Source organism: Oncorhynchus nerka, linkage group LG23 (genome assembly GCF_034236695.1).
Source record: "Oncorhynchus nerka isolate Pitt River linkage group LG23, Oner_Uvic_2.0, whole genome shotgun sequence".
NCBI classification, from domain to species: Eukaryota; Metazoa; Chordata; class Actinopteri; order Salmoniformes; family Salmonidae; genus Oncorhynchus; species Oncorhynchus nerka.
The window spans coordinates 3688850-3700613 of NC_088418.1; the positions used below are offsets into that span (position 1 = coordinate 3688850).

At 41.9% G+C, this 11764-nt stretch overlaps 1 protein-coding gene across 1 annotated transcript in view; it reads right to left on the bottom strand.

The window, feature by feature from the left end:
• The window catches only part of vit (vitrin), a 120962-nt gene extending 109486 nt beyond the window's left edge, over positions 1–11476 (bottom strand). Inside the window, exon 1 of the mRNA XM_065007789.1 lies at positions 11287–11476. The gene's annotated coding sequence lies outside the window, so the exon portion shown is untranslated. The remainder of the gene's footprint in view (positions 1–11286) is intronic.
• Positions 11477–11764: the final 288 nt, after the last annotated feature.

The following is an 11764-nucleotide window of genomic DNA, read 5'->3' on the forward strand; positions in this document are numbered from 1 at the left end:
AGGACAACATTCTCAGTGTTCTAACCCTAACATTCCTCTCTATCAGGACAACATTCTCAGTGTTCTAACCCTAACATTCCTCTCTATCAGGACATGATTCTCAGTGTTCTAACCCTAACATTCCTCTCTATCAGGACAACATTCTCAGTGTTCTAACCCTAACATTCCTCTCTATCAGGACAAGATTCTCAGTGTTCTAACCCTAACATTCCTCTCTATCAGGACAACATTCTCAGTGTTCTAACCCTAACATTCCTCTCTATCAGGACAACATTCTCAGTGTTCTAACCCTTACATTCCTCTCTATCAGAACAACATTCTCAGTGTTCTAACCCTAACATTCCTCTCTATCAGGACAACATTCTCTGTGTTCTAACCCTAACATTCCTCTCTAACAGGACAACATTCTCAGTGTTCTAACCCTAACATTCCTCTCTATCGGACAACATTCTCAGTGTTCTAACCCTAACATTCCTCTCTATCAGGACAACATTCTCAGTGTTCTAACCCTAACATTCCTCTCTATCAGGACAACATTCTCAGTGTTCTAACCCTAACATTCCTCTCTATCAGGACAACATTCTCAGTGTTCTAACCCTAACATTCCTCTCTATCGGGACAACATTCTCAGTGTTCTAACCCTAACATTCCTCTCTATCGGGACAACATTCTCAGTGTTCTAACCCTAACATTCCTCTCTATCGGGACAACATTCTCAGTGTTCTAACCCTAACATTCCTCTCTATCGGGACAACATTCTCAGTGTTCTAACCCTAACATTCCTCTCTATCGGGACAACATTCTCAGTGTTCTAACCCTAACATTCCTCTCTATCGGGACAACATTCTCAGTGTTCTAACCCTAACATTCCTCTCTATCGGGACAACATTCTCAGTGTTCTAACCCTAACATTCCTCTCTATCAGGACAACATTCTCAGTGTTCTAACCCTAACATTCCTCTCTATCAGGACAACATTCTCAGTGTTCTAACCCTAACATTCCTCTCTATCAGGACAACATTCTCAGTGTTCTAACCCTTACATTCCTCTCTATCAGAACAACATTCTCAGTGTTCTAACCCTAACATTCCTCTCTATCAGGACAACATTCTCTGTGTTCTAACCCTAACATTCCTCTCTATCAGGACAACATTCTCAGTGTTCTAACCCTAACATTCCTCTCTATCAGGACAACATTCTCACTGTTCTAACCCTAACATTCCTCTCAGGACAACATTCTCAGTGTTCTAACCCTTACATTCCTCTCTATCAGAACAACATTCTCAGTGTTCTAACCCTAACATTCCTCTCTATCAGGACAACATTCTCAGTGTTCTAAACCTTACATTCCTCTTTATCAGAACAACATTCTCAGTGTTCTAACCCTAACATTCCTCTCTATCAGGACAACATTCTCTGTGTTCTAACCCTAACATTCCTCTCTATCAGGACAACATTCTCTGTGTTCTAACCCTAACATTCCTCTCTATCAGGACAACATTCTCAGTGTTCTAACCCTAACATTCCTCTCTAACAGGACAACATTCTCAGTGTTCTAACCCTAACATTCCTCTCTATCGGACAACATTCTCAGTGTTCTAACCCTAACATTCCTCTCTATCAGGACAGCATTCTCAGTGTTCTAACCCTAACATTCCTCTCTATCAGGACAAGATTCTCAGTGTTCCAACCCTTACATGCCCCTCTATCAGGACAACATTCTCAGTGTTCTAACCCTAACATTCCTCTCTATCAGGACAGCATTCTCAGTGTTCTAACCCTAACATTCCTCTCTATCAGGACAAGATTCTCAGTGTTCCAACCCTTACATGCCCCTCTATCAGGACAACATTCTCAGTGTTCTAACCCTAACATTCCTCTCTATCAGGACAACATTCTCAGTGTTCTAACCCTAACATTCCTCTCTATCAGGACAACATTCTCAGTGTTCTAACCCTAACATTCCTCTCTATCGGGACAACATTCTCAGTGTTCTAACCCTAACATTCCTCTCTATCGGGACAACATTCTCGGTGTTCTAACCCTAACATTCCTCTCTATCGGGACAACATTCTCAGTGTTCTAACCCTAACATTCCTCTCTATCGGGACAACATTCTCAGTGTTCTAACCCTAACATTCCTCTCTATCGGGACAACATTCTCAGTGTTCTAACCCTAACATTCCTCTCTATCAGGACAACATTCTCAGTGTTCTAACCCTAACATTCCTCTCTATCAGGACAACATTCTCAGTGTTCTAACCCTAACATTCCTCTCTATCAGGACAAGATTCTCAGTGTTCTAACCCTAACATTCCTCTCTATCAGGACAACATTATCAGTGTTCTAACCCTAACATTCCTCTCTATCAGGACAACATTCTCAGTGTTCTAACCCTAACATTCCTCTCTAACAGGACAACATTCTCAGTGTTCTAACCCTAACATTCCTCTCTATCAGGACAACATTCTAAGTGTTCTAACCTTTACATTCCTCTCTATCAGGACAACATTCTCAGTGTTCTAAACCTAACATTCCTCTCTATCAGGACAACATTCTCAGTGTTCTAACCCTAACATTCCTCTCTATCAGGACAACATTCTCAGTGTTCTAACCTTTACATTCCTCTCTATCAGGACAACATTCTCAGTGTTCTAAACCTAACATTCCTCTCTATCAGGACAACATTCTCAGTGTTCTAAACCTAACATTCCTCTCTATCAGGACAACATTCCCATTGTTCTATCACAGATTACATACAATAAAACAACAATAACAGGATTAGCCAACCAGACACCTTTGAACTTGAACCGTGTGTGTGTGTGTGTGTGTGTGTGTGTGTACATTCCTCTATCAGGACAACATTCTCAGTGTTCTTAACATTCCTGTTATCAGGACAACATTGTAATTGTTCTATCATTAGATTACATACAAGAAAAACAACAATAACAGCAACTTTTCAGCTATTCAACTATTCAGCTATTCAACTATTCCACTATTCAGCTATTTAACTATTCAGCTATTCAACTATTCAACTATTGTGTGTCAAGTGTCTGTTAGTGTGTGTGTGTGTGTGTGTGTGTGTGTGTGTGTGTGTGTGTGTGTGTGTGTGTGTGTTAGTCTGCGTGTTGATTTAAGTTTCTGTTGTGTTGTTATAAGATGTTGTAATGTAGGCCTTTCAATTATTCCTTCATTAGGATATAAAACACACAAGACATAACAAGCATAACCAGCAACTTTTCAGCTATTCAACTTTTCAGCTATTCAACTATTCAGCTATTCAACTATTCAACTTTTCAGCTATTCAACTATTCCACTATTCAGCTATTTAACTATTCAGCTATTCAACTATTCAACTATTCAGCTATAAGTCAAGTCAGCTTCTAGTTAGTACTGATTCAGTAAGTAGGACAAGTCAGCTTCTAGTTAGTACTGATTCAGTAAGTAGGACAAGTCAGCTTCTAGTTAGTACTGATTCAGTAAGTAGGACAAGTCAGCTTCTAGTTAGTACTGATTCAGTAAGTAGGACAAGTCAGCTTCTAGTTAGTACTGATTCAGTAAGTAGGACAAGTCAGCTTCTAGTTAGTACTGATTCAGTAAGTAGGACAAGTCAGCTTCTAGTGAGTACTGATTCAGTAAGTAGGACAAGTCAGCTTCTAGTTTAGTACTGATTCAGTAAGTAGGACAAGTCAACTCCTCCTTGGTACTGATTCAGTAAGTAGGACAAGGTGTTGGGTGTCTGACTGACTGTGTGCTGAAGGTGTCTACTGGTAAGATAAGACACAATAGAGGATAGGTAGTGGCTGTCTTGGCCTGTCCTACAGCCAAGCACATGGTGTGACAGGCAGCTGCATCAGAAGGACACACACACACACACACACACACACACACACACACGCACACGCACACGCACACACACACGCACACACACACACACGTCCCGCTTTGTGTACCTGTGAGACCTACATGCAGCTGTAAAGGTCCTAAGCCTGTACAACTGCAATACAAAACACAGGAAAGGAACCACACACACACTGCTGCTTTCACTGGAGTTAATCACGTTTCGTTTTTGTCAATCACTTTGGCAAATCTTTCAGATGTAAGTGTTATAGTTTCAAAACTCTTAAGTACAAAACTCAAAACCAATAACACTTGTAATGACCCCTATCTTCAGTTCAGAACCAGCGATGGTGCATTCAACCCCGAGGCATTCAACCCCGAGGCATTCAACCCCGAGACATTCAACCCCGAGGCATTCAACCCCGGGGCATTCAACCCCGAGGCATTCAACCCCGAGACATTCAACCCCGAGGCATTCAACCCCGAGGCATTCAACCCCGAGGCATTCAACCCCGAGAGGTATTCAACCCCGGGGCATTCAACCCCGAGGCATTCAACCCCGAGGCATTCAACCCCGAGGCATTCAACCCCGAGACATTCAACCCCGAGACATTCAACCCCGAGACATTCAACCCCGAGGCATTCAACCCCGAGGCATTCAACCCCGAGGCATTCAACCCCGAGGCATTCAACCCCGAGGCATTCAACCCCGAGACATTCAACCCCGGGGCATTCAACCCCGAGGCATTCAACCTCGAGGCATTCAACCCCGAGGCATTCAACCCCGGGGCATTCAACCCGAGACATTCAACCCCGAGGCATTCAACCCCGGGGCATTCAACCCCGAGGCATTCAAGCAAAATCTGTTTTCTGTTTTCTGTGAAATAGCATGAGAACATTTAATTTAGTTACCAATAGATCAGATAATGATAGCCATTTAGTCAGTTTAGCTACTATTTAATCCAATAGCAAAAAAATATCAGATACACATTGAAGTGCTGGTTAGGAAAAAATGTAGATAGCGGAGGTTTGGACCTCAGCCACATGACTTGGACTCGAGTCTGACTCGAGACTCGACTTGATTGAAAATAAAATAACTTGAGACTTGGAACCTTGAGACTCGTGACTCGTCTTTGACTTGAGACTGATATGACTTGAAATGATCTGGCTAGGTTTTTTGTTTTCATTTTGTGACACAGTCTCTGTGGATTAATCTCCACGTTGCCAGAGACACTAGCCGTAGCATCAAATTTGCACGAAAAAAAAGATTGTCTAGTGAAACGCACACTCTGCCCTCTGATTGGACCAGCTAACTGTCAATCAACACAGGTCGGGTAAACTAGTGAACAGATTGCTGATTTGCTGTACAGCTATAGGACTGGGTGCAGCGCAGACATCAAATTGTAGGGAAATAGGATAATAAATATACAGCTCCAAAAATATGAACGGTTTATTTTCAAGCTCCACAGCAATGTGACGTCCAGCAACTATTACTGCAGAGACCTACTGGTCTTTTGGAATGTCAACAATGCTTGAGATTGACAATTAACTTATGAAGCTTGCATTTGGAATTTGTTGTTAAAATTAATTATTCAGTAAGTCAAGTTCTACTTGGGACTTGACTCGAGACTCGATCCGTTCTACTTGGGACTTGACTCGATCCGTTCTACTTGGGACTTGACTCGATCTGTTCTACTTGGGACTTGACTCGAGACTCGATCTGTTCTACTTGGGACTTGACTCGAGACTCGATCCATTCTATTTGGGACTTGACTCGAGACTCGTTACATCTACTTGGGACTTGACTCGAGACTCGATCCATTCTACTTGGGACTTGACTCGAGACTCGATCCGTCCTACTCGGAACTTGTGACTCGAATAACAGTGATTTGGTCCCACATCTGGTTGATGGTAAATATCCGTATTTAACTAAAACTTTACATTCAATTTAAAATATGTAAATGTGTATCCAATGGCAGGTTGTGTGTATATTGATAAATATGTCCGTTTTACAGTTGTATTATCCTTATACAGTACAAATCATAGGACAAATCATCAGAAATAGGGGTATTGTAAAGCAGTTGGCTACTGTAACAATGTAGCACAGTATTGTAAAGCAGTTGGCTACTGTAAAAATGTAGCACAGTATTGTAAAGCAGTTGGCTACTGTAAAAATGTAGCACAGTATTGTAAAGCAGTTGGCTACTGTAAAAATGTAGCACAGTATTGTAAAGCAGTTGGCTACTGTAAAAATGTAGCACAGTATTGTAAAGCAGTTGGCTACTGTAAAAATGTAGCACAGTATTGTAAAGCAGTTGGCTACTTGTAAAAATGTAGCACAGTATTGTAAAGCAGTTGGCTACTGTAACAATGTAGCACAGTATTGTAAAGCAGTTGGCTACTGTAAAAATGTAGCACAGTATTGTAAAGCAGTTGGCTACTGTAAAAATGTAGCACAGTATTGTAAAGCAGTTGGCTACTGTAAAAATGTAGCACAGTATTGTAAAGCAGTTGGCTACTGTAAAAATGTAGCACAGTATTGTAAAGCAGTTGGCTACTGTAAAAATGTAGCACAGTATTGTAAAGCAGTTGGCTACTGTAAAAATGTAGCACAGTATTGTAAAGCAGTTGGCTACTGTAAAAATGTAGCACAGTATTGTAAAGCAGTTGGCTACTGTAAAAAAATGTAGCACAGTATTGTAAAGCAGTTGGCTACTGTAAAAATGTAGCACAGTATTGTAAAGCAGTTGGCTACTGTAAAAACGTAGCACAGTATTGTAAGCCATTTCTGCCCCATGCAACATTCTACAAGATCACCTTCTCTACTTGCCTTGCTGGGGAGGCAACTAGAAACACTGAGATAGGGTACAGGCAGGGGTTTTATTCTGCAAATGTGCGAAAAAAATCAGCTGTCCAGGTGGCTGGTCTCAGACCATCCCGCAGGTGAAGAAACCTGATGTGAAGGTCCTGGGCTGGTGTGGTTACACATGGTCTGCGGTTGTGAGGCCGGTTGGCCGTACTGCCAATTTCCCTAAAATGACATTGGAGGCGGCTTATGGTCGAGAAATTAACATAAAATTCTCTGGCAAAAGCACTGGTGGACATTCCTGCAGTCAGCATGCCAATTGTATGGTTCCTCAAAACTTGAGACATCTGTGGCATTGTGTTGTGTGACAAAACTGCACATTTTAGAGTGGCATTTTATGTCCCCAGCGCAAGGTGCACCCGTGTAATGATCATGCTGTTTAACCAGCTTCTTGACATGCCGCACCTGTCAGGTGGAGGTTTTGTCTTGGCAAAGGAGAAATGCTCCCTAGCAGGGATATAAACAAATGAGTGCACGAATTCTGAGAGAAAAAAAGCTTTTGGTGCGTATGGAACATTTATGCGATCATGAAACATGGGACCAACGCTTTACATGTTGCGTTTATATTCAGTATATAAAGCGCCTTCGGAAAGTATTCAGACCCCTTGACTTTTTCCACATTTTGTTACAGCTTTACTCTAAAATGGATGAAATAAATAAAATAATTCAGCAATCTAAACAACAATACTCCATAATAACAAAAGGAAAACATTTTTTATGACATTTTTGCAAATGTATTAATAATTTTAAAAAACATAAGTTTTCTAACTTTTTGCTATGAGACACAAAATTGAGCTCCGGTGCATCCTGTTTCCATTGATCATCCTTGAGATGTTTCTCCAACTTGATTTGGAGTCCACCTGTGGTCAATTCAATTGATTGGACATTAATTTGGGAAGGCACACACCTGTCTATATAAGGTCCCACAGTTGACAGTGCATGTAAGACCAAAAACCAAGCCATGATGTCAAAGGAATTGTCCATAGAGCTCAAAGACAGGATTGTGTCGAGGAACTAATCTGGGGAAGGGTACCAAAACATTTCTGCAGAAATGAGGCTACTGGTGTTTTTTGGTGACCATGAGGCTACTGGTGTTTTTTGGTGACCATGAGGCTGATGGTGGTGTTTGGTGACCATGAGGCTGATGGTGGAGTTTGGTGACCATGAGGCTGATGGTGGAGTTTGGTGACCATGAGGCTGATGGTGGTGTTTGGTGACCATGAGGCTGATGGTGGTGTTTGGTGACCATGAGGCTGATGGTGGTGTTTGGCGACCATGAGGCTGATGGTGGTGTTTGGTGACCATGAGGCTGATGGTGGAGTTTGGTGACCATGAGGCTGATGGTGGAGTTTGGTGACCATGAGGCTGATGGTAGAGTTTGGTGACCATGAGGCTGATGGTGGAGTTTGGTGACCATGAGGCTGATGGTGGTGTTTGGTGACCATGAGGCTGATGGTGGAGTTTGGTGACCACGAGGCTGATGGTGGAGTTTGGTTGGCCACCTGTCAGTTGTGACTGTGGATACTACATCGGTCTATGGCTGAGTTGAGTTGAGCAGTGTGTCTTTACGTCGGATGGTATGCACTGCTAAGACAGATTTACTCCCCCAAAAAACCTTGATGAACCGCCATCGGAGACTATCGCTTGTGTATCTTTGGCTACATTGACATTTACAGTTGGTGAAATGTGTTTGTCAGTTTCAGTTGATCGGCTATGTCACTCTGGTTGTTGGAGCTGTCTGTTGTATGGTGGACTGGGGCTTCATCAAGGTTTTTTGGGGAGTAAATCTGTCTTAGCAGTGCATACCCAGCCACCGACCTTCTCGCATGTCACTGATCAACATGGGACTATAAACACAATAAAGTTTTGAAAACTGATTCAATAGAAGATATTTAAAAGACGAACTAGAAAGAATGAATCCTGTGGATGGATTGGAAGTACCTGGAAGTGTTGCCAAGTTGTGTCACATAAAACACAACAAAGAGCTGGGATCTGAGGAGCAGGAAACATCAACAACATGTCTCTACAAGGTCACTTCCTGATGAAGTCTGGTGCATTTAATATCACTGCTCTGGTGATGAGAGTTAAATATCACTGTTCTGGTGATGAGAGTTAAATATCACTGTTCTGGTGATGAGAGTTAAATATCACTGTTCTGGTGATGAGAGTTTAATATCACTGTTCTGGTGATGAGAGTTTAATATCACTGTTCTGGTGATGAGAGTTAAATATCACTGTTCTGGTGATGAGAGTTTAATATCACTGTTCTGGTGATGAGAGTTTAATATCACTGTTCTGGTGATGAGAGTTTAATATCACTGTTCTGGTGATGAGAGTTAAATATCACTATTTTGGTGATGAGAGTTTAATATCACTGTTCTGGTGATGAGAGTTTAATATCACTGTTCTGGTGATGAGAGTTTAATATCACTGTTCTGGTGATGAGAGTTTAATATCACTGTTCTGGTGATGAGAGTTAAATATCACTATTTTGGTGATGAGAGTTTAATATCACTGTTCTGGTGATGAGAGTTTAATATCACTGTTCTGGTGATGAGAGTTAAATATCACTGTTTTGGTGATGAGAGTTTAATATCACTGTTCTGGTGATGAGAGTTTAATATCACTGTTCTGGTGATGAGAGTTTAATATCACTGTTCTGGTGATGAGAGTTAAATATCACTGTTCTGGTGATGAGAGTTTAATATCACTGTTCTGGTGATGAGAGTTTAATATCACTGTTTTGGTGATGAGAGTTTAATATCTCTGTTCTGTGATGAGAGTTTAATATCTCTGTTCTGGTGATGAGTTTAATATCTCAGCTTTGCTCTGTTGTATTTAAAGGTAGACTCAGGGAAATGATGTCGCCACGAGCAGCACCGGAGATATTGAGATGAGTGAGATGCAAAACATAGCTTTCACACAGTCACGCACGGTATCTGTGCATGTAGTAACCACGGGAGCAGAACAGCAGAACAGATGAGCCTCGCGCTTCTGCGCTCTTAGTTGTCATGGAAATTGACCCACTATGCTGTTTCCTGCTTTCTATGTCATATCGCTGAGTCCACCTTTAAAGTAATTCATCCTGTGTGCTTTAGACAGGTCCCAGGTCTGTTTGTGTTGTCTCGCGGACTTCTATGGTCATTATCACAGCAGTATGGCAAGACCGCACAAACAGATCGAGGACCAGGCTACATGTGCTGCTCTCAATAAAGAAACAGTCGTTCCCTCAGTCTCAACGGGGCAGAGGAGAGATATTTACTGGCTCCGTCTTCAATGCAAGTCAGACCCGGCACCCGATTGCTGGACAGACTGCATGGATAAATAGAGTCTCTAGAGTCTAGACTACCTGGGATTCATAATCAACAGACACAAATGTCTGAATCATATCTGACTGAATCATAAAACAGACCTTGCAATCTGAATCACATCTGACTGAATCATAAAACAGACCTTGCAATCTGAATCATATCTGACTGAATCATAAAACAGACCTTGCAATCTGAATCATATCTGACTGAATCATAAAACAGACCTTGCAATCTGAATCACATCTGACTGAATCATAAAACAGACCTTGCAATCTGAATCATATCTGACTGAATCATAAAACAGACCATGCAATCTGAATCATATCTGACTGAATCATAAAACAGACCATGCAATCTGAATCATATCCGACTGAATCATAAAACAGACCTTGCAATCTGAATCATATCCGACTGTTTATAACACCAAAAGTGATGACAGGATCAGTCAATTCAAAACTTAATCCAAGTTTTCCTAGTCCATTGACAGAAAAAGGATCTATCTAGAACCTAAAATGGTTATTTGGCTGTCCCCATAGGAGAACCGTTTGAAGAACCAGTTTTGGTTCCAGGTAGAACCCTTTTGGGATTCATGTAGGACGTTTTCTACAGAGGGATCTGCATGGAATCCCAAAGGGTTCTACGTGGAACCAAAAAGGGTTCTCCCTAGAATATAAAACAGAACCTTATTTTCTAAGACACTAGATGACAAAGAACAGATGTCAAAGAATCAAAAATTCCGTTATAGCATCACCGGAGGTGTGTGAGGGACATGGTCACACTTTCATCTACGTGGTTCAGCGGCTCCGAACTTCATTTGGATTTGGGACTGTAGGGGGAGGGGTGCGCGAAACTGCGCTTCCCAACTGGAAAAACCCCGTGCAGCGGAGTGGGTATGGATAGCTCTGCCACTCAGGATAGCTCAGGGCTACTGGTTCAAGTCCGTGCTGGTTGTTCGCGCTGCAGCTGTAAGTCTGTCCGGACACGGGTCTATAAATCTAGCCTACTACCACAACAAAACAAGATAACTCGTAAAAAGTAAAGTTAGGAAATCTAAAGTTCAATGTTCGATTTTCAAGTCCGCACATCTCTGAGAAATATACAGGTATTATGTCCTCTATAAAAAAAATTATGCGTATGATATGCAGTAACCGTACAACCCAGAGAACTACTTGAGACGCATAGCACAGAGAGTGGAGAAGACGCTCTGTCCCCGGTCAAATAATGTAAATTATTCTAATCATCCACTGCGTAAAACCAAGGTAAACCTACCTGGAAACAAGACGGAAAAAATATTCAGATTAGATTCCAAGTTTTTCTTCAATTTTCCCTCAATCTTCCACGGTTGATTGATATCACAATCCAAATAGTCGGTCATGAATGTGGTGCTCGTGCGTCTTCCCGGACAGTCGGTCTAGATTCCCAGTTAGGTCTGCATCACCCGGAGTTGTGTGGGAGCGCGTATTAAAAGTGGAGACTGGGACGGGACCAAAGTATTCCCCTCACTTCGCCCGTCCCACTCCTAGTGTGCATCCCAAATGCACCCTAATTCCCTATGCACGATATATAGGGCGCCATTTGGGATGTTAGCAGAGTCGGAGCGGAAAAAAAAGCCTTTAAACAGAATTCAAGTGCAATAGTCTAAGCAGAGAAGGCTATGGAGAGAGAGGCAGGATGCTGCCTGCTAGTTATGGCAAACAGACGGCTACATTCTAACCGAAACATTCTTATTCTGAAAGCATCGTTTTTC